General features: G+C 43.7%; 1 protein-coding gene across 1 annotated transcript in view; it reads right to left on the bottom strand.

The window, feature by feature from the left end:
* Window positions 1-608: 608 nt before the first annotated feature.
* Window positions 609-22,906, bottom strand: part of galt (galactose-1-phosphate uridylyltransferase) — a 159,672-nt gene continuing 137,374 nt past the window's right edge. The window contains exon 12 of the mRNA XM_066650843.1: window positions 609-627. The gene's annotated coding sequence lies outside the window, so the exon portion shown is untranslated. The remainder of the gene's footprint in view (window positions 628-22,906) is intronic.

Genomic DNA, 22,906 nt, shown 5'->3' with positions numbered 1-22,906 from the left:
CTGTTCAGTCTCAAGTCCCGTCTCCTGTTCAGTCCCCGTTCCAACCCTCTGTCCTGTCTCATGTCCAGTCCCCAGTTGGTCATGTCCAGTCTCCGTATCAGTCTAGTGTCATGTCACCTGTCCTGTCTTCTGTCCAGTCTAATGTTCCTATCCTGTCCAGTGTCTTGTCACCAGTCTCTGCTCCTGTTCAGTCTCAGCACTCAGTCCTGTCATCAGTCCCGTCTCCATTCCAGTCCCCTGTCCTGTCACCTGTCCATGTCCAGTCTTCTGTCCCCAAACGTGTCCAGTCTTCTGTCCCCAAACGTGTCCAGTCTCCGTATCCGTCCCACGTTCAGTCCCCTGTCTTGTGTCGTAGTTTCTTTTCCTCTCTCGTTCCTTCGTTTACTCTTTAGTCTGTCAGTCCGGTTTACCCTGTTTAGTTTCCCTTGTTTAATTTAGCCTGCCTTGTTTCCCTGTATGTTTTCGTGCTTTTGTTTGGTTACCTCCCTTTATTAAAGAACTGTGTTTTAGCGAGTGCGTCGCCCTCCTTCTATCCGCCCCTCGTTCCTGACAGTGAGTCCTTGAGTTTTGAGAAGCAGAAGCCTTCTAAGACTGAACTTTAGGTGTGGTATGTATTCAAGCCATTTTCTGGTAAAAAAAAAGTAATATGCCATTTGAAAAGTATAATAAAATATTACATTTATGGATTTTAAGATTTTTGAACAAGAAGTTGGTGTGTTCTCCCTGTGTCTGTGTGGTTTCCTCCGGGTGACTGTTTGTGAGGAGTGTGGTGTGTTCTCCCGTGTCTGCGTGGGTTTTCTCCGGGTGACTGTCTGTGAGGAGTGTGGTGTGTTCTCCCTGTTGTCTGCGTGGGTTTCCTCCGGGTGACTGTCTGTGAGGAGTGTGGTGTGTTCTCCCTGTGTCTGCGTGGGTTTCCTCCGGGTGACTGTCTGTGAGGAGTGTGGTGTGTTCTCCCTGTGTCTGCGTGGTTTCCTCTGTTCTATTCCTCTATTTCCTCTATTCCTCTTTCCTTTATTGTGTCAAGTGGTTGATTTCACTCCTGAGCGTCTGGACAGCTTTGGCTCGAACTCAGGACAGCATCAAAGAGAGAAGAAAAAGCTGGAGCTTCAAAGAAAAAAAAAAACTGAGCTTAACATATTCTTTTAAAACACTCTTTGTGTAAAAATGAGTGTTTTAATGAATTAGCGAGCGTTCCTTTCGATTAGCAACAAGGGCCAGAAGATGATGAAGCCACAATTTAAAGAAAACTGAATGATTTCTCACACGGTGGATTTAGATAAGGTCTAATATTTGATTAAGACTTTTAATAATCTAGTTCAGCTAAAGTGCCAGAGCAGCACGGTCTATTAGCCCTGGAGAGAGAGAGAGAGAGAGAGAGAGAGAGAGAGAGAGAGAGGAGAGAGAGAGAGAGAGAGAGAGAGAGAGAGAGAGAGAGAGAGAGAGAGAGAGAGAGAGAGAGAGAGAGAGAGAGAGAGAAAAGCACGGAGAAGTTCTGGCATCAGCGATCTCCTCTACTCTGCTGAGCTCCCACACATTTCCCCTCCACTCTGCCAGCACGATGTTGAAGCAGGGCTTTCTCTGTGACCAGGAGCTGGTTAAAGGCTGGTTTAAGAAAGCGACTGTGCTCGTATTTCATTGAGAGAAAGCCTCAGAGGTGTGGGAGGTAGACAAACATGTAAGCCGGGTGTTCTTGTCACGAATAAACACCATTCACACATGGCGAAAATGCAGAAATGCTAACGGCGTTCTGGAAAGCATAGTGGATGATTTGGAGGCCAAACGTTTGAGGCCTCGTAGTAATCACCAAGCAACTGAACAATGCAGGTTTCCATTATCGCTTCACCCATGTAAACACTGCCAAGGGTAAGAGATCCAGTCCAACTCACTAACGTAGCGTTCCAAACTGGGAGCGCTTCATAATCATGTATCGACGCTAAACAAACACTGCAGCCCCCTGATATGAATAAGTCACATATTGTGTAGTCCACAATAAACTGTTGTACGACGTCTCCTATAAGCTTGTCCAAATGCTTCAAGAAATACGGAAGAAACTTGGGTTCTAAGATGACAGGGTTTCCTAGTCTTAGCCTGCGTCTCAGTTAATTAATACTAATCCATTCATTCTATACAGTTCATACTATGCATTACCATTGAATGTGAGCATTCTTAGGGTTAGTACACCACAAATTAACATACAACACCATTTAATATCAACAGGACCAGTTTAACTGTTGCTACGACAACTCAAGTTCTACTCCACAGCTCCAACATTGTCCACTGTGTCTTTTTTCAGAAGCCGAAACACAAATGTCCCCCTCCACACTGCGTAGTGCACAGTGTATGTCATAACATTATGGTTTCTGCACTAAAATAGTGCACCGTCTTTTGGAAAACAAACCCAGTTTCCAGAGTGTAGTAGTATTACTTTTATAATCTGTGAAGTGCACTATTTAGAATTAGTTTTAAATACACAACTGGGACGCTGCTCTAGAATTTATTCACTGGAGCAAGCAACAAACGTTTTAGACTGAACTGTGGAGAGATGCTCCTTCAAACTTCCTTGGAAAAACTATTAGCAGTGGACCACAAAGATGTAATGGAGACACATTCTACTCCTTTTCTACAAGTGATCACAGTTCTGGGGTCTTAATGAAATGTCTATGCTTTGGACGATATACCACAAGGATCAAGAACCACAGCAATGGTTCTCTCTGCTTTCTCTCTTGCTCTTGTTTTCTCCATATTTAATTCATTCATTCATTCATTGTCTGTAACCACTTATCTAGTTCAGGGTCGCGGTGGGTCCAGAGCCTACCTGGAATTATTGGGCGCGAGGCAGGAATACACCCTGGAGGGGGCGCCAGTCCTTCACAGGGCGACACACACACACACACACACATTCACTCACACCTACGGACACTTTTGAGTCGCCAATCCACCTACCAACGTGTGTTTTTGGACTGTGGGAGGAAACCGGAGCACCCGGAGGAAACCCACGCAGACACAGGGAGAACACACCACACATCACACAGACAGTCACCTGGAGGAAACCCACGCAGACACAGGGAGAACACACCACACTCCTCACAGACAGTCACCTGGAGGAAACCCACGCAGACACAGGGAGAACACACCACACTCCTCACAGACAGTCACCTGGAGGAAACCCACGCAGACACAGGGAGAACACACCACACTCCTCACAGACAGTCACCCAGAGCGGGAATTGAACCCACAACCTCCAGGTCCCTGGAGCTGTGTGACTGCGACACTAACCTGCTGCACCACCATGCCACCCTCCATATTTTTTTTTGTTCTGTTTAACCTCATCATTGTGCCCTCACATAAAACACGGGTCCAGCACTGTGATTAGAAAGACTTAAACAAGGAGGTGGGACAATTCTAAAGTGTCTGCACTTCACGATTCTTGGAGTGATGCCATAGAGGAACCACTTTTGGTTCCTTAAAGAACACTGTTTGTTAAAGTGATGTTGTTAGAGTGTGAAAAACATTTTTAAAAAATTAAACGTTCTTCACTTGATGTAAAGGTTCTTTAAAGATTTACAAGTTATTAGTATAAATGGTTCTTTATGAAACCATAGATGGCACAAAATCAGACTCATTTTGGCAGCACACAATAAATGGAATTAATGGTTTTTGTTATTTTTTGATTTTTTGATTTTGTGGGCATTAGATCCAGATACATGTCATTTTTTCATAATACATTCACTTTGCAAACAAACTCCAGCTAACGGCTTGAGCGCTCTCTTTATCTTTATCTCTCCCCCAATCTGTTTCCCAGCAGCGAGGACCGTATTAAAGATTAAAAAGCCACTCTGCTCACCCACTGCAGTTCACACTGGGATCCTCTGGGTCGTATGGAAATGATATGACGTTCCAGAGTGAAATATATTTATTCCAGGTGTATTAACCACCAAACGGCTGCTGGAGGGTTCGGCGAAAACCTATTGGCCTCCACCACTCCTGAGAATGGGTTGTGTAATTGGAAATGGGGTATATTTATGTTCTTCATATTGAGGAAGAAGAACAGAGGAGGATAAGAGCTTAGAGTGTTTTTAAATATACATGAGGATGTCAGCCAATATTGCCAATTTCCCCCTGTTCCGAGGTCAGACTCATAAAGCTCGTAGTTTCTATCATAAGACGTCAGTGGAGTCTCTGAACTTTCCAGTGGCCAGTGTTTAAAAACTCCAGCAGTGCTACTGTGTCTGATCCACCTGTGCTAACACAGTACGCACTAACACAACTATGTCACTGCAGGACTGAGAGTGATCCACCAGCAGAATTACACCTGCTCTGTCGTGGTCCTCTGAGGGCCCTGACGATTGACAGACAACGTGAAAACGTGCAAACGCAGCATGCAGAGCAACATTTGGACTACAGTCTGTAAATGTAAAAGTACAGAAAGCGCCTGTAAGTCACTGGAGCTGATAACATGGCGAGTGAGTGTAGAAACAAGGAGGTCATTTACATTTATTACTGTGGATAAGAATGATCAATGACAGTTAATGGTCCATAAACAGCACCAATGATGGACAATGTAAATTTGGGAGTAACACGGTCCAGTCCAGTCCAGTCCAGTCCAGTCCAGGGATTGTCGAGCCACAAAAAGTGTTCCAAATACACTTGAGTTCTTGTGGTTAGTGAAACTGTTTTAATGTGAGCACTGGCATGTGTGTCTGGGAATGTGTGTGTCGGTGGACTGCTGTGGTGTGCACGTATGTGCTGCACTTGTGAGAGTAAACCACAGATCCTCTGATAGGCCTCAGTTATCAAGACAGGGTTGAGATCTGAAGGGAAAGAGGGCCACCCTGAAGCCTTCAGAGGAACCTGCTGCTGTTCTGGATTCTCTGGGAGAGGGGGCTGTGAAAGCGGGGGCTAATTACTCCAGAGGAGATGGTGGAGTTTGTAAGATTTCACCACCTTCTCACAGACACACTGCAATTAGGCCTCCACTCCAGATGCCAGACTCTTTCAGGACAGTTTGAGTTTCAGAAATGTTTTGATGTTGAAAACACACACACACACACACACACACACACACACACACACACCAATTTATATTTATAAAGGCACAGAAACAGCAATTACCCTCCACTACATTCCTGGTTTTAATTATAAAATGATCATGTTATTATTATGCCTTTACTTTTATGTTGTTTTCCACTGTTGCTATGGAGACTCTTAGCCTAGACTCTAACCCTAACTCTAACCCTAGCAATATGCAACTTCTTACTTTTAAAAAAATTAATATTATTGACCTGTTTACAGAATATTTTAAGGATTTTCCTAATTAATTTAAGGTCGAATTTTAAGACAGAGTCTTTCGATTTATATCTAAGTTTAAGAGAGAAATAGGATGATCACATTTTGTTATTTTTTAAAAAAGAGGACGCTTGGTGCAGGTTGGGTTTGGGGGATTATCAGTGCCAGCTTTGGAGTTAATGCATTCGGTTTCCGATACTGTCCACGACGAAAACACCAGATTTCTTTCTGTAATTTGTGTGAATTTGCATTTGTGTTTGGGCATTTTAAACTGCTCAGCTGCCATGTGTTACTGTCGACTAACTGCAGTTGCTCCGTCTCGCACGAAGGCCTTGTATAAGACTGGCCAATGTTGCAAGACCGATGTTGAGATCAACTCAAGGCAAATAATCTCACTAAAAATGGTGACTGCAAACAGTAAAAGCCAAAGAGTGGATCATTTTAGCAATTAACAAATCGACTGGGAAAAAGACGTCAGGGAAAAGAGACGCAGATGATCATGAGTGTTATCTCAGTAAATCTGAGCCCAGCGTGAGATTGAACTGAGACCTCCACTGAAACTCAGCAGGAGAAGTGTGAGGCTCCTTGACTCTTTTTCTCAAGAGAAACATCTGAGCAGCTAAAGTCTCCTTCATTTCTCTATCTGATCTTACTTTTACCTAAGAGACAATACTGAGACATTAAGTTTTTCTCTCCTATGGGAAGATTAAAGCTCCGTTGAGCAGGTGGGAATAGCGCTTAATGTTTCCCGCACCGTCCAGATTCACAGAGCTTCCAGCCAATCCCAAACCCCTCCTCTGTCCTCCAACCTTTTCTTTCTTCAGCAGATTGTGAAGACGCCGCAGCCTTCCACACTTTTTACCCATGGCAGGGGCAGCAGCGAGGGTTTTTTTTGTGCTAGCATTTCAACACCCCTGTGCTTTTCCAGGGAAAAGGAGAAGCCAGGGTTTTGGTTTCCATTTCAGTGTGTTGCCGTTGCTTTTCATCTGCCTCCTTTCCCGGCTCTTTGAAGTCTAATGTGTTTATTTGGAAGCTTTAGAAGTGATGGACTTTGGAATGGCCTTGACTTTCTTTTCCTTTTTCATAATGAAAAAAACACCTCTCCCTTTCTGAATGTCACATATTTGGCCCCGGCTCAAACGCTGCAGGACCATAGTGAAAAGTCGAGGGTTTTCTGCGCTGTGCGGAGGGAGGGAGGGAGGGGTGTTTATTGCAGTATCAATAGAGAAAGTGTTAAGATACTGTTTCCACTCTCAATCAACAAGGGCAGGCGTTTTGGTTTAGCGGACTGGAATTGATTATGTACTGTATCATCTGTGGGTGGCACGGTGGGCTGCAGGTAATGCTGCTGCTACACAGCTCTGGGGTCCTCCCATAGTCCAATAATGTGTGTAATTTGCTCGACTGCTGGTCAGTAGACCACTGATGTGAGTGAAGGGTTGAGTGTGTGATACCCTGTGGGGGACTGGCACCTTGTCTAGAGTGTGTTACTGCCTTGGGCCCAATGATTCTGGGTAGAATCTGGACCCACTGTGACTCAACAGAATGAATCGGTTCTAAAAACAAATGAATAAATGTGTCATCTGTGAATATGTGTTGAAACCAATGGTCATTTTGGACCTAAAGGCTAAAATCTGATCAACTTTCCTTGATTGGAGCCCAGCTGAGGCAAGGTTTTTTTTCTGAAGTGAATTTTAATTCCAACGGGAACCCATCTTCCCACAGCTAGTGTTTTATTTATGATTATTCATGGCCCTGTTATTTCATTATTGATTTAAATGTATATGCATATATTTATAGCAGATTTGCTGAAATGTCTCCACAGTTTCTGTCTCATTAGCCAAACTGGGAGACACAATAAACCAGCCACAGCCTGTTTTCAAGCTGCTGCTAATGTAAATTTGGGAGGGCACCAATCGCACAGACCTGTCACATCAGCTGACAGATGCCACCATGCACACTGTGATGAAAGGAGCATGAGGGCAAGTCTACCCACCCAGACAGAAAAGTCAGCCATGCTCTGTTGTGTTCCCAGCCTTGGATGGCTAAGGAATCAGTGGGGATTGAACTGGCGATCTCCTAGTGATAGGGTCAATGCTTAGACCACTTCACCAGCCGGCAGACTTTTTGTCAAATTGTTTAACTGATTCTTTTCCACTTACTTTCTTCTTCAGAGGGAAAGTACTTTTACAAGGTTTTTGGCTTTTTTGTATAGCCCTTCCTGCATGATATAGTTTCTTCCACCACAATAGTTCCTCACTAGCTTTATCGTTGTTCTTATCTGTATTTTGCAAACTTTAAAACAGAAAAAAGAAATGCTCTTGGTTTAGAGCAGTTTCCCAAATGTTTTCCGCAGTGCCCTATCTTTGGTAAATAAAGGTACTGTATATTCAAGCTCCACCCACCCACTCCGACACACATCTATATCTTTTGTGACTCTATTGGAATGTATTCATTCATTCATTCATTATCTGTAAGCGCTTATCCAGTTCAGGGTTGCGGTGGGTCCAGAGCCTACCTGGAATCATTGGGCGCAAGGTGGGAATACACCCTGGAGGGGGCGCCAGTCCTTCACAGGGCAACACACACAGACACACACTCACACCTACGAACACTTTGGAATCAATCTACTACTGCAGTCAATCCACCTACCAACATGTGTTTTTGGACTGTGGGAGGAAACCGGAGCACCCGGAGGAAACCCATGCGGACACAGGGAGAACACACCAACTCCTCACAGACACCCGGAGTGAGAATTGAACCCACAACCTCCAGGTCCCTGGAGCTGTGTGACTGCGACACCTACCTGCTGCACCACCGTGCCGCCATATTGGAATTTATTTTAAATTAATTAAATTAAAACCATATAAAACCAAATAAAGTGACAAATCACCTCTGCAGTAGAATTAGAAATGACATGCATTATATTTTATTCCTTTGCCTTGCTGCCCCCACCACAATAGCTCCCCATGGCCCCTAGGGGGTACGCCCAGGAAGCAGTGATTTAGAAAACGGTTCACTTTTCATACTGTCATCACTGATATCTCTGAAAAACTAAATTTACTGAGAAGGATAAAACCTTCTTGACTTTCACTGTAAGTTAATGTACCAGGACGTAAGTGTAAGTCATTTTGGACTCTTTCTATTGCTCCCTTCAACATAAAAAATTTTGACACAGTTTAAAGGGCAGTGGGAGTAATGTAAAATAAATGAAAAATGACTAGAGATAAAAGGTTGTGTTAGGACCTCACATTTCTCATTGTCCTCAAGGCAATATCTGAACGCTGAAGCTTAAGTCCAATACAGACTGATTGGGACCAATACATTTAGGATTTGATTCAGCTGTAAAAATATCACCCACCGTCCTCCTCATTTGATAAGAGAACTTCAGAGGCTTGAGCCAGAGAGAAGTGATCTGTTTCTGACTCCAGGCGCCATGTTGACAAAGAGCATCAGGGTGAGAATGTTGTTTTTGGATCAGTTTTCCCTAGAACCACATAATGCCCAAGGTGTATAAAGAAAGCAGGAAAGCTGATCCTAGATCAGCAGTGTTTAAAGGTGTTCTATGAATTCCAGGCCTCTCCTGAGGGGAGAGAGACCCTTCAGTCTATCCATAATAGGAGCCATCAGTAGCAGTGAGGACCCTGCTCTCAGACTGTACCTAATGATGTATTTGAACAAGTGAACAGTCCTCCAGTGTTAATACATCAAAGTCATCAGTGTTAATTACTCAGGTGGCCTCATTTAGCTTTAGCATAGCGCTATATTTCTCAGCCTCGTCAATTTGATGAATTCAAATTTATAAATCGGTTTTATCTTTGATCTCAGTACACTCTACCCAGCATGCATTGCACAAACACATCATACAGCCACTGGGAATCCCCCGAGCTCACTGCTAGCCTAGTCACTGATCCATAAGCTAATAAATATAATCACGTTATTAGAGTCACTTTCATCTTATCAAAGAACATCACAAAGAAAACTGTAATTACATTTACATTCAGCACAAATTTATTTACTTTTCCCCATCCAGATCAAAGTAGCCAAGCTGAGGTGAGGAGAGGTGTTTAGCCTCTATGCGTACTGTTTCTATGCTAATATTAGCCTTTATCTTGCATCGCTCCTCATCAAGAGTCGTTCCCATCAACCCAGTGATCAATTCTCTGCACTGTAATGATAATTCGAAGATAATTACTAGATTTTTACAGCAGCAATAAAACATTTAGCTTCCTAGCAGCACTGTTAGATACCCACCTCCCTTCTGCATTTGCCAGATAACAAAACGAAACAGAGAAAATTCAAAGCTCTTCTTTTCCCAAAACAACCCCAAAGCATGTAGGTTTTCAAAGAACCCTTCCACTTTCAAGATGCATCATCAGAAGGGGCTTTTCCTCGTCTTGGGCTGGAAAACCACTCTGGAGATTTCTATGGCACCACTGTAGGAGGCATGTAAGCATGTTTACACCAGATATAGCGATGGTTATATTTTTCATTTTGTTTTGGAAATTCCCTTTAAAAATAGAGGTTGGAAGGGATTTTGCAAGCGAAGCCATGGAGCAACCACATAACTATTTTTGTAAATGAGATGTGTGAGTGAGGCTTTAAATTGTAAAGGGGACACTTATATTCACATGTGCACTTTCATTTGAGGATTTGGAGCCTAAGTCAAAAGACATGGGAGAAAATGAGTCACTGAAATTGTGCTACATCATAGTTCTGAGACTTTAAAACAGTCCTGTCTGAGTCTCTCCAATCACAGGATGTGGAGAAATAGAAGCACTGAGTAAATAAGAATGGAGAAGAAAGAGAACTGAGCGAAAATGGCTAAAAACCAGACGCTCCTTGCTGCTAACTCCTGGGCGCTCACAGTGTACTAAGCTGTGGCTCATTCTCATTTAAAGAAACAGGCGCTGAAATGGGTCATTCTGAACAGGGCTGTTAAGATAAGGTGTTTGATCCTTGTGGTACTTTGACCAAAGTATGTGACAGACATTCAAACTAAGACCTCAAAGCTGTGTTCACTTACTGAAAAGGATACAATCTCTCCCCTTTAAGAAACCTCCATGTAATTTATTAAAGTGTTTTCCACAAACAAAGAAGAATCAAGCTTGGAATCGTTTTGTAGCCTTTACGCTTAACAAAGAAATAGCTTGTATCCTTTTCTGGACATTTGCGTAAACCTGGGGTTTCCAAGCTGATTTAAGGCAGAGAGAGCTGTCAGCTTGATTAGCAGGACGTATCAGGAGACCTTGTGGGAAACAGCATGGACAGTAACTACCACATGTTCCGATGGCTTTTCCACATGTCGGTGCTCGTCTCCTTTCGCATTCCTTTATCACACAGATACATCTTTATGAGCACTCACTGTTGCCAGTAAACCCTCCCAGCCTCCCAGATCCAGATATTGGCTTTCAGAGGCCTTCAGAGCTCCAGAATCGCCCACCGGACAATGAAGGCCACTTAGAGTTATAGAGCACTTCATGCGCTCTTAAAATGTCAGCCAGGCCAAGGAATTTGGGGGGATTTTTTTTTCTGTCTTTTTTCTCATAAAACAAGACAGCAAACAGTCTACAGAAGGCGAAAAAGAAGAAGCGGAAGAGTATCAGCTGAGGGGCTGATGCTCTCTGATCTGAGCTGAACCTGACAAGGCTGAGGGAGTGTGGAAAAACGTGTGTGTTGATGTGTGCCTGTTTAGGGAGGGCTTGTTCAGAAGAGGAAATCCCAACACTGCTGGAGTGTTATATACCTCTCAAAGCTGCTGGCAGGTGGTGACATCGCATCTATCATGGCTTTCAGACCTTTCAAGGAGCAGGAGGTCTAGAGCTGAGCTTTGAAACCACTGGGTCATCAAATATCAGTGGGCCACCAAGCACTGTCCAGTGGTCCTCAGGCCAAAAGTAAAGGAAAGTCAGTCTGTGTTCTGTTTTTCCACTGAATTTGGCAACAATCTATGAGCTACAAGCCAAGCTTATTTTAGCCCAATCTTTTGATGTAAGGTTGTGGTCTGGTGGGCCTCCACATGATGTATATGTGGAAAACACTGGAAATGTTTAAGCTTCATCTAGAGGAAGCAGCAAAGAGCACAGAAGGCAGCCATGTCTACAGGGGGCCATCGTAGGACCAGCATGAGGCTAGTATTGGCCCAACATGGGCCTCTTTCTACAACAAGGCCCATTCAAATCATTTAGAACCAACCTTCTCATCCCTTTCCTGACAGGTCCCTCTCCGGAAAAATATGCACAGACACGCCAGGACCACATCGGATATCACATCAATGACACGCAGCCATGTTTAGACAAGGTGAACGCATTAGCCCAAGGGCAGTCCAGTAGGGAATAGCGGGCATCCGCCTGTGGAGAAAAGACACTGCCTTATGGTTTTACCAGTGCCACCTTAACAAATGCAATGGATTTGGGCCCAGAAATATAGATGGGTTTTATTTTTTTCAAACTCAATCGCACAAACACAAATCCCTTCTCAACTTAAGGCTTTATGCAGAACTTTTCACACCGAGACGTCTCAGTAAATACACCTTCTTCCTTCTGCAACAGGATTTTTGGCCCCCTCTGCATGCATTAGCACTTCTCGTATGCATAATTCTCCAGCGAAGACAGGGTGGGGGTTGGAGTGTGTGGGGGGTGGGGTGGGGGGGGGTGTTGGCTCTAGTAGGAAAATAAACCTTGTTCAGAAACGTCTCGGTTGCACTTTTTACAAAGCAAGAATCTCAGAAGCGGTCAGAGTCGTTGAGTTTGTTAAATGAGATACAATGTGTACTGAGCTTATTGGACCAGATGTGCTAAGACTTCTGTGGCAGCTTAAAAAAAATAAAAACAAAGGCTTTCAAACCATTAAAGCATGTGTTATGCACAATATTAGCATGCAGGCCTAAATGCTTAGTTTATGCAGACTGTCTTTCTCAAGTCTTTAGAGAACAGAGAACTATGATGGAGATACTGGAAGTGAAATTTAATTTCTGACTGCTGGTTTTGTGCGGAGCTTCCTCTGATATTTCTGTTCCTTATTCAGACATCAGATATATATTTTTAAATGCTATCTGGTTACTTTGAAAACTCTGGGTCTGTTTGTGTGAAATACTGGAACCCTATGTTGAGATGCTAGCGAGCAATGAGAGGGCTACGAATGAAGCAATTAGTCATTCATTTTAATCCCTTTGTCCACTCGTTGTCCATTCTCTTAGGCGGTTTGTCCACATCATGGATATAAAGTCAGAGACAGTAGCTCATCTGTCGCTGCGCAGTTTGTGGAAGGGTTTAAAAACTCTGACAGCACTGTTGTGTCTGATCCGCTTGTACCAGCTCAACACACATTAACCCAAAACCACCACCACCACCACCACATCCACCAGCACAATCATACCCCCTCTGTGGAGGTTCTGCAGGGGTCCTGACCATTGAAGAAAAGGGTGTTATGGAGATAACAAAGTATGCAGAGCAACAGATGTACTACAGTGTGTAATTATAGAACTACAAAGTGCTCCCGTGTGGTCAGTGGAGCTGACGAAGCTGACTGTGGGCAGAAACAAGGAGGTAGCTTTAAAGCAATGGCTGATTGGTGTATTGCGGCTACATCACGTTCACAGTGTTTCTGATTGAGAATTGGAGCCACGCAGCTATTCCCCACTTGTCCAGGAGGTGGGAGGGTAGGGGGAACCGGAGAGTCCTGTAGGGATCCGTAACTGGAACCAGCTCCTCTTTATGAGGTTCTGAAAGTGTATTATGCTCTTAAAGGTCATGGGCTTTGGTCCTGTCTGAGCTCACAGACTCCTCCCTGAGCCTCACAACGATAAACAACAATGACACACCGTTAAAAGATAAGACCTTACACAAGGCCTGCTTTTATCTTCTGATCGATTCCATGTTAGACTTCATAACCTTGTTCAACACGGAACGCTGGAAGTTTTACACAAGACCCAATCCACTCATCTCTGGACTCCGGGACAGAAATCTGATTTTCTTATAATGATTTCCTCTTCTACGTATGTTGGAATTCAAGGTGTGAAGCTACTCATATAACTGGGCTGGAGCTACAGATAACACACATATAAATGTGACATGCTTTTGTCAAAACACCACAAGGATCAAACAAGACAGGACCATTCTCTCCCTTTCAAAACGACCCGTTCCTTTAAAGGAGAACGAGCCACAGCTCCAGAAGCTGTGGATTTAAGTCATTTTTGCTCTGTTCTCTTTCTCATACGTTTCCTCTGCGCTCGTTGTGTCGTGTTGTTCTGTTTAACCTCATGATTGTGCACTCACATAAATGCGGGAAATAGAATGCAACATTCCATTCAGAAGCATGTACGATGCTTATGTTTATTAAACGTTTAAACCCCCCAAAAAAAGCCATAAAACAGTGTAAGTTTGATGGGGTTTTGTGTGGTGTGTTTCTGTAGTAAACGTAAATAAAGCTAGAGTTTAAACTACTGTAGGATCTACTAGAAGGATCTTAGCCACACATTCGTAGTAGCAGTAAACAGCAAATAGTAGAAATGTATCAGTTCTTTAAAGACCCTGCTTTTTCTGAAACATAAAAGACTTTGAATTTGATCAAACTGTAAAAACATAAAACATGAGCATTATTGGATAATTTGTTAATGGACTGCGAATGACTGCAGTTCTGTGGTCTGCAGCGTCCTGTAGATACGATCTCAGGGCATATGCTTTCATTTAAAGTTGCACAGTGGGCTGCTAATGGAGGCTGACACAATGCAGACTTCTCCCGCACTCATTAATAGTTATGTGTATCCTCACCCTCTTGTTCCGTGCTTTCTCTAAACGAAGCTGCCGTGTGCTTTCACGAGGTTACAACTCACAAACAGAAGATACAACATCGCTTCAGTGGAGGAGTGCAAGGCGGTCGGGTATTTACGGAGTAATGTGAGAACAGAGGAGCCGAACGGGTCAGGAGTGTTTCCCGTGGATAAAAGAAAGGGAAAGGATCAGTCGTATCCGCTTTGTGTGCTTTGTGACAAATTGGAGCCAATTACGAGATTGGCTCCAATGGTGCTGCCTATCTGCCTCAATTCCTCTTCCACTTCCTCTCTCTCTCTCTGGCCCTGCCTCTGGAAGGTAATGATATTTTGTGTTGGGGATGAGCCCATCTCCTGCGATCCCCCGCTCACAGACAGTTAACACAAGGTGTCGGATTGAAGACAAAGGGAAGGGGTAATTGTGTGTGAAGCGGAGATGCTTAACTCCAGAGCTTAGCTTCTCTGACTCAGGCTCCAGCCTCGACTCTAATGAATTGTTCGGTATGTTCACTGTCAGGGAGAATCAGGCGTTGATGGACAGCATCATTCCAGCCGGAGTAATGTAGTCAGAACGGAGGAATATATGAATGACAATGAGACGTGCCGATGAGGTAGTTTTCCTTTACTTTTTATTTTTCAGGTGGTGTTGGATGGTGAGAGGGAGGGGGAGGGGGTGGGGGTAACAGCTGCACTCCTGTTTAGATGGCAGACAGAACCAGGTCTTTATGTAAATACAGAGGAGCTGACAGGCCTCACGCTGTTAGAACCACTCTGGGAACAAAGAGCCATACACAAAAACACATTAGGAAATTATACAACAGTAATCTGGGCTGGAGTGTCCAGAATGAATATGATAAATCCATTTGGCCCTCCCAGGTTTATCAGGTGTGTTTCTGCTGTACAGGACCCCCAGCGTCAGACGGCTGAGGCGTCAATGGTAATAGAACCACTGTGCCGCGCAGGACCCCTATCATTTATTTTAACTGCATATACATTCTTGATCATTCTTCAGCTTTCTCTATTCTGTTTGACTCCCTGCCTGTCTGATTGTCTGTCTGACTGCCTGTCTGATTGTCTGTCTGACTGCCTGTCTGATTGTCTGACTGACTGCCTGTCTGATTGTCTGTCTGACTGCCTGTCTGATTGTCTGTCTGACTGCCTGTCTGATTGTCTGTCTGACTGCCTGTCTGATTGTCTGTCTGACTGCCTGTCTGATTGTCTGACTGCGTGTCTGATTGTCTGTCTGACTGCCTGTCTGATTGTCTGTCTGACTGCCTGTCTGTCTGTCTGACTGCGTGTCTGATTGTCTGTCTGACTGCCTGTCTGATTGTCTGTCTGACTGCCTGTCTGATTGTCTGTCTGACTGCCTGTCTGATTGTCTGTCTGACTGCCTGTCTGATTGTCTGTCTGACTGCCTGTCTGATTGTCTGTCTGACTGCGTGTCTGATTGTCTGTCTGACTGCCTGTCTGATTGTCTGTCTGACTGCGTGTCTGATTGTCTGTCTGACTGCCTGTCTGATTGTCTGTCTGACTGCCTGTCTGATTGTCTGTCTGACTGCCTGTCTGATTGTCTGTCTGACTGCGTGTCTGATTGTCTGTCTGACTGCGTGTCTGATTGTCTGTCTGACTGCCTGTCTGATTGTCTGTCTGACTGCCTGTCTGATTGTCTGTTTGACTGCCTGTCTGATGTCTGTCTGACTGCCTGTCTGATTGTCTGTCTGACTGCTTGTCTGATTGTCTGTCTGACTGCCTGTATGTCTGTCTGACTGCCTGTCTGTTTGACTGCCTGTCTGTTTGACTGCCTGCCTGTCTGACTGACTGCCTGTCTGATTGTCTGTCTGACTGCCTGTCTGTCTGTCTGACTGCCTGTCTGATTGTCTGTCTGACTGCCTGTCTGATTGTCTGTCTGACTGCCTGTCTGATTGTCTGTCTGACTGCGTGTCTGATTGTCTGTCTGACTGCCTGTCTGATTGTCTGTCTGACTGCCTGTCTGATTGTCTGACTGCCTGTCTGATTGTCTGTCTGACTGCCTGTCTGATTGTCTGTCTGACTGCCTGTATGTCTGTCTGACTGCCTGTCTGTTTGACTCCCTGTCTGTTTGACTGCCTGCCTGTCTGACTGACTGCCTGTCTGATTGTCTGTCTGACTGCCTGTCTGTCTGTCTGACTGCCTGTCTGATTGTCTGTCTGACTGCTTGTCTGATTGTCTGTCTGACTGCCTGTCTGATTGTCTGTCTGACTGCGTGTCTGATTGTCTGTCTGACTGCCTGTCTGATTGTCTGTCTGACTGCCTGTCTGATTGTCTGACTGCCTGTCTGATTGTCTGTCTGACTGCCTGTCTGATTGTCTGTCTGACTGCCTGTCTGTCTGTCTGACTGCGTGTCTGATTGTCTGTCTGACTGCCTGTCTGATTGTCTGTCTGACTGCCTGTCTGATTGTCTGTCTGACTGCCTGTCTGACTGCCTGTCTGATTGTCTGTCTGACTGCCTGTCTGATTGTCTGTCTGACTGCCTGTCTGATTGTCTGTCTGACTGCCTGTCTGATTGTCTGTCTGACTGCCTGTATGTCTGTCTGACTGCCTGTCTGTTTGACTGCCTGTCTGACTGCCTGTCTGTTTGACTGCCTGCCTGTCTGACTGACTGCCTGTCTGATTGTCTGTCTGACTGCCTGTCTGATTGTCTGTCTGACTGCCTGTCTGATTGTCTGTCTGACTGCCTGTCTGTCTGTCTGACTGCCTGTCTGATTGTCTGTCTGACTGCCTGTCTGACTGCCTGTCTGTCTGTCTGACTGCCTGTCTGATTGTCTGTCTGCCGGTCTGATTGTCTGTCTGCCGGTCTGATTGTCTGTCTGATTGACTAGTTGTCTGACTGACTACTTGTCTGACTATCTGTCTGTCTGTAATAGAACCACTGTGCCGCTCAGGACCCCTATCATTTATTTTAACTGCATATACATTCTTGATCATTCTTAAGCATAGACCTGAACAGGCCCCTGTTGGAGGTATGTGCTTGTGGACCACTGAGCTCTAATTTAGTCTTGGGTTCCAGAGAAGGTACTCCACTCTCAGGGAAGGAGACAGGTTGTGTGAGTGGAAGTGAGCTATTTCCTTCTAACAATCCAAACAGCAGTCCAGGCATGACTCCAAATATGCTGGCGCTCAGTGCTGGCAGTCAGGCATTTTCATAGTCCCGTCTGATTGAGGAATCGCATTCTTCTTCACTCATGTTCACCCACATCCCACGCCATTTCCATTCCATTTCACAGTGGAAATGCATGGGATCTGTGTGTCGCTGAGGAACATGAAGGCTGGATTTGATGGATGGGGTTACCCTCACTGTATCATTATAACAGCAGCTGTCACACTGGAAAACTCAGGAGCACTGCTCATGTCCTATAATGATAGTAATATACAATTATCTCACTATGTCTTATTACACACATTAATTCATGTGGAAGTATTCACTTTTCCTCAGTCACTACCTGAGTAATGTTATATTAAAATATTATTTCTAGCGCTCTGTAAAGCCATTGTTTTATAAAGAGAATTCCACCATGTTTCATTACTCTGTATAATTCAGAACGGAAATGGTCCTGGATTCACACCACCTCCGTACTGCACCATTTCATTCATTCATTCACACAATTCTGGTGCACGCCTCAGTCCTGCCTTTATGTTTTTATTCTGAAACAGCTCTTTATTATCTACATTTTTATATTCTAATTTATGGTATTTTTGCACTCTTTAATATTAAAATATATTTAAATGGTTTTAATTGTGTATTGTTTTAATTCTTATAATTTATTGCCTTTTGTTTTGTTAAGAATGTATTCTTTTACTAATTTATGTATATAACATATAACAGACATGTTTTTAATAGAATCTGCCTTAATGTCTGTATGTGTCTTTACTGTTTCTGGAAAACACTTTGATTTGTGTTTGTGTATAAATGTGCTCTATAAATAAACTTCCCTTGCCTTTATGTATGCATCTGTCTATCTGCATGTCTGTCTGACTGTCTATCTGTCTGTCTGCCTGTCTGTCTGACTGTCTATCTGTCTGACTGTCTATCTGTCTGACTGCCTGTCTGTCTGACTGTCTGACTGCCTGTCTGTCTGTCTGACTGTCCAACTGTCTGAGTGCCTGTCTGTCTATCTGTCTGTCTTTCTGACTGTCTATCTATCTGACTGCCTGTCTGTCTGACTGTCTATCTGTCTGTCTTTCTGACTGTCTATCTATCTGACTGCCTGTCTGACTGTCTATCTGCCTAACTGTCTGTCTGTCTATCTGCCTGTGTGTCTGACTGTCTATCTGTCTATCTGTCTGTCTGACTGTCTGTCTGCCTATCTGTGTGACTGCCTGTCAGTCTGTCTGAATGCCTGTCTGATCGTCTGTCTGACCGCCTGCCTGCCTGACCAACTGTCTGTCTGACTGCCTGTCTAATTGTCTGTCTGTCTGCCTGCCTGTCTGATTGTCTGTCTGCCTGTCTGATTGTCTGTCTGCCTGTCTGATTGTCTGTCTGACTGCCTGTCTGATTGACTACTTGTCTGACTGACTACTTGTCTGACTATCTGTCTGTCTTTCTGACTGCTTGTATTCCTGTCAGATTATCTGTCTGTCTGACTGATTGTCTGTGTGTCTGACAATTTGTCTCTCTGCCTGTTGGTTTTAATCGACGTACCAACTGTAATATCTTTGCAGTGGTGGAGAAAAGGACCAGAGGTTGAAATTTCTGCTGCACAAACCAAGCCTTGATTAAACCTGTTAATCCAGACAGTCCTCCAGACCAAGCCTCGAGAACTTGTCCCAGAGTCTCACCTTCATGCCCACCCTCTGACTGCTGAGACAGGGCTTTTACTGTAACTGGAAATATTCTCCCACATGCCTAGGTGTCCACGGTGTGGGTGTGTGAGTGATCTGCTGAATGTGTGGTGCCCTGTAATCAATATATTGAATGGTTTTTAAAGTCTTACAAATTCTGTAAATCAATTAATCTCTCTATCTTTCTATCATTGTATCCATCCATCAGCATTCAACAATAAACACCTCAGCTCAGTCTTTATAAGTGTGAGCTGTAGCTATTTCAGTCTCTTTAATCAGTGAAGACCGAATGCCATAAAGCTTCGTGAAAGTTTATTTTAAAGAGACTCTGTTGTGTAATAGGGACTGTATACAGGCCTGAGTCTGTGACAAAGCAACATATCCAACGTCTGTGACTCGGAGAAGTGTTCCCACCAGAGGAGCAGTTAATTTTCCATATGAAATAGCCTCACAAATTGGTTTAAGCTGTCGCTACAATTCTCACTGGGAAGTGGAGCAATTCCTTCATAAAAGTGTACATTTACCAGGGCATAAAACTGACTTTTCACACACACACACTCTCGCTCTCTCTCTCTCTATCTCTGTCTCTCACACACACACACAAATAATCAACGGTAATGCTTTTTTTCCTTTTATTAAGACCCTTTTTTTCCAGGGAGTATAGGAATGACTCGAGTCTGAGCTGCATCTCTGTGAAAGTGAATGTGATTCACTGCAGGTTGTGTCTTTAATAGCACTGTGGGGACTAAATTAATCAGTCGTGGACACAGACACACACTCTCTCTGTCTCTCTATCTCTCTCTCTCTCTCTCACGCACTCTCTTTCTCTCTCTCACTCTCTCTCTCTTTCTCTCTCTCTCTCACTCACTCTCTCTCACTCTCTTTCTCTCACTCACTCACTCTCTCTCTCACTCACTCTCTCTCTCTCACTCTCTCTCTCTCCCTCACACTCACTCTCCCTCACTCTCTTTCTCACTCACTCTCTCTCTCTCTTACTCACTCACTCACTCACTCTCTCTTTCTCTCACTCTCTTTCTCTCTCTCTCTCACTCTGTCTCTCCCTTTCTCTCTCTCTCTCACTCTCTCTCTCTATTTCTCTCCCTCACTCTCTTTCTCTCTATCTCTCTCTCACATTCTCTCTCTCGCTCTCTCTCACACACTCTCCCTTACTCATTCTCTCTCTCTCTCTCACTCTCTTTCTCTCCCTTTCTCTCTCTCTCACTCACTCTTTCTCTCTCTCACTCTCTTTCTCTCTCTCTCTCTCTCTCTCTCTCTCTCTCTCTCTCTCTTCAAGTAAATACCTGCTGTATTCTGCCAATCCACCACACATTCAGCAGAAGTCTTTGTGAGTCATCCCCCCCACTGCACCATGTCCACCTGTCTGTCCGGAGTAGACTGTGGACACTTAAGAGCAATACGTCTCTCGAAGGCTGAAAGAGGACGAATCACTCAGGAGAATTTAATCCAGTTTGTTGTGACAGATAAGATCCATGTTTCAGAAAAGGAAGCTATTTAGATTTCACAAGTATAAACCCAATGGTGCGAGTGACTTTATGTCTCTACACAAGCTGCACTATAAAAACAAATGATAAGAATATCACAGCGATGACCTTGGGCTTCACAGCTGTAACTGACCGAAATGAGAGCAAATCAGAGAAGCAGAGAAACTGTGCTGAAAGTGCTCATTCTAACCCCCTTCATCAGGCCCATATCTGTGTGTGTTAGTAGAAGAGGAGCTGTGTGTTAGGACTTGAATTTGATTAAACGTTCTTGTTTTCTTTGTGGAAACAAAAAAACACTTTATTTCCCTGATAAGAACAAACAGAAACCTCTCAATATAGAACTTAAACCAAATGTAAATAGACTGTGTGAATATGTAATGATGTAGATATGACACAGCAGAAGTCAGTTCATATCCAAGTCTCACGTCTTCAGTTGCGAGTACTAGTTTAGTTTTGTTATTACTGCAGGCACTGCACCTTACAAATTAGAATTGACAAACTTCTACTAAACCAGATTTAGTGATTCATTTAGGAGCAGGTCAGAGGCAAGTTTGAGTCATTTAAGGGTAAGTCCATGCTGCGGGTCATTTTAGAGAAATCAGGGTAAAGGGATGATTCATTTAAGGGCAAGTTAAAACAAGCGGTGAATCAATTAAGGGCGAGTTTGGATCCAATTTTGAGTTTGAAGCCAAGTTGTAAGACATTTTATAGCGACTCATTTAAATTGTGAGTCTTTTGGGCAAATCTGTGTCAGACGTGAGTTACCTACGGCGAGATTGTGTTGAGTTTGGAATCAATTAATGGTGATTCCATGTCAGCTTTTTAGCCATTTAAAGTTTGAACCAAATCATGAGTCAATAAAAAGTGATCCTGAGTCAAGTTATGAGTCATATAAAGTAAGACTTATTCAGCTGTGACTAAAGATAAATCTGAGTCAAGCTGTGTGTCATGTACGATTAGCTGAGGTTGAATCATGACTATTTTAGGGTTGAATCTGAGCAGAGATGTGAGTCATTTAAGGTTGTTTTAGTTGATTCATGAGTCAAACTGCAAATCATTTTGAAGATTCAGATTTTGGGTGGCTTCAAATGAATATTGTGTTGAGTCCGGAGTGTGGTAACATGACAAGCGTGAGTTTATAATTAAACAACTCTAAATGTTACAAATGGTTTTTAAAGCACAGTGTGAACTAAATGATTCATAAAGGGTTTAAAATGTCAGTATCTGATCAAACCTGATATAAACAAGGAAATACCTTTAAGGAACAAAGAGTGCAACTCAAGCTGACCTCAGTCTAAAAGCCACTGAAGATTAGGACCAGGATAATGAATCTTTTTTTTCCTTTCAGGTACTTTCCAGTGAATTAAAATATCTTATACATTGAGCGCAGGGAGACAGAGACAACAGGTCAAAGTAATAAACTGTGCATCGTGATATATGCGCTGTCAGGCCTTTTCCAGTCAGAGCTCCGCTGAGTAAAAGAGGCTCTTTGCACCAATAAATATCAGGAGGGATTTTTTGCTTCCTCTCTGTGAGGGAGAATCTGTTCCCCAGGAGGCTGACAGGGAGGAAGCTTTGTTAACGCCAACCATCTGTGGAGGGAGTCAGCAGCAGCTGATGGTCTCTGGCTGAAATGATTTCCTATTTTGTTTCTGCGGTGGAAAGTTCCGGGGAGTCGTATATAGGGCCGCTAAAATGACGACAGTTTTTTGGATGTGTTTTAAACATCTTGAAGCTCATAAAAAACAAACACACAGATTGAACGCAAGCTTGAATCTCCGTAATGAAAAAGCCACAGTCGTAAATCTGCTCCCAGAGGAATGGCTCTGCATCACTGGGACGAGCAGGACAAGCCACCGGCTGCTCTCTCCGCACCAGGGTCGTGATGGGTATCGCAGGGTCAGGGCAGAAGGGACAGGTTCTGACTTCTGTTGTTACTGTACTTTGGGCCTGGTTTTAAATGAATGAAGGGTTTTAAATAGTCTTTGCTTTGGATTTACAGCTCTGATGTACACCCTTTACATTAAAAGCTTTTTCCCCACTCACATTTACATATCTCATTTACCCAAGTGTCTGTGAGAGTGGAGAAAAACCACATGCATCTGGAAACTACACGTCTTAAAAAGCCTGTTTGGAATTCACTGATTTTGTGATGTCACCAAAATCAAGATATTTTCAAATTCCCACCTCGGTTCTCTGCCTCATCACACTGAAGTTATACGGGGTGTTGTAGTCTGAACCATTCATTCCTTTCATCCATTATCTGTAATCACTAGTTCAGGGCTGTGGTGGGTCTACCCAGAATCACTGGGCACAGGGAAGGAACACACCCTGGATGGGGCAACAGCCAATCAGAAAAGAGGTTTTCAAGACACTGTGTATATACAAATTTAAGACTAAACAAAAATAAATTAATACATGTATCTTTTATAAATGTGTTTCTCTCTCTCTCTCCCCCCTTTCCCTCAACAACCAATAGTGATTTAGACTGGGCTACTGAGGCATTATTTCTAAGCATGTGGTTCAGTAA

The sequence above is a fragment of the Hoplias malabaricus genome, chromosome 18 (genome assembly GCF_029633855.1).
Source record: "Hoplias malabaricus isolate fHopMal1 chromosome 18, fHopMal1.hap1, whole genome shotgun sequence".
NCBI lineage: Eukaryota > Metazoa > Chordata > Actinopteri > Characiformes > Erythrinidae > Hoplias > Hoplias malabaricus.
This window is presented reverse-complemented; position numbering and strand designations above follow the sequence as displayed.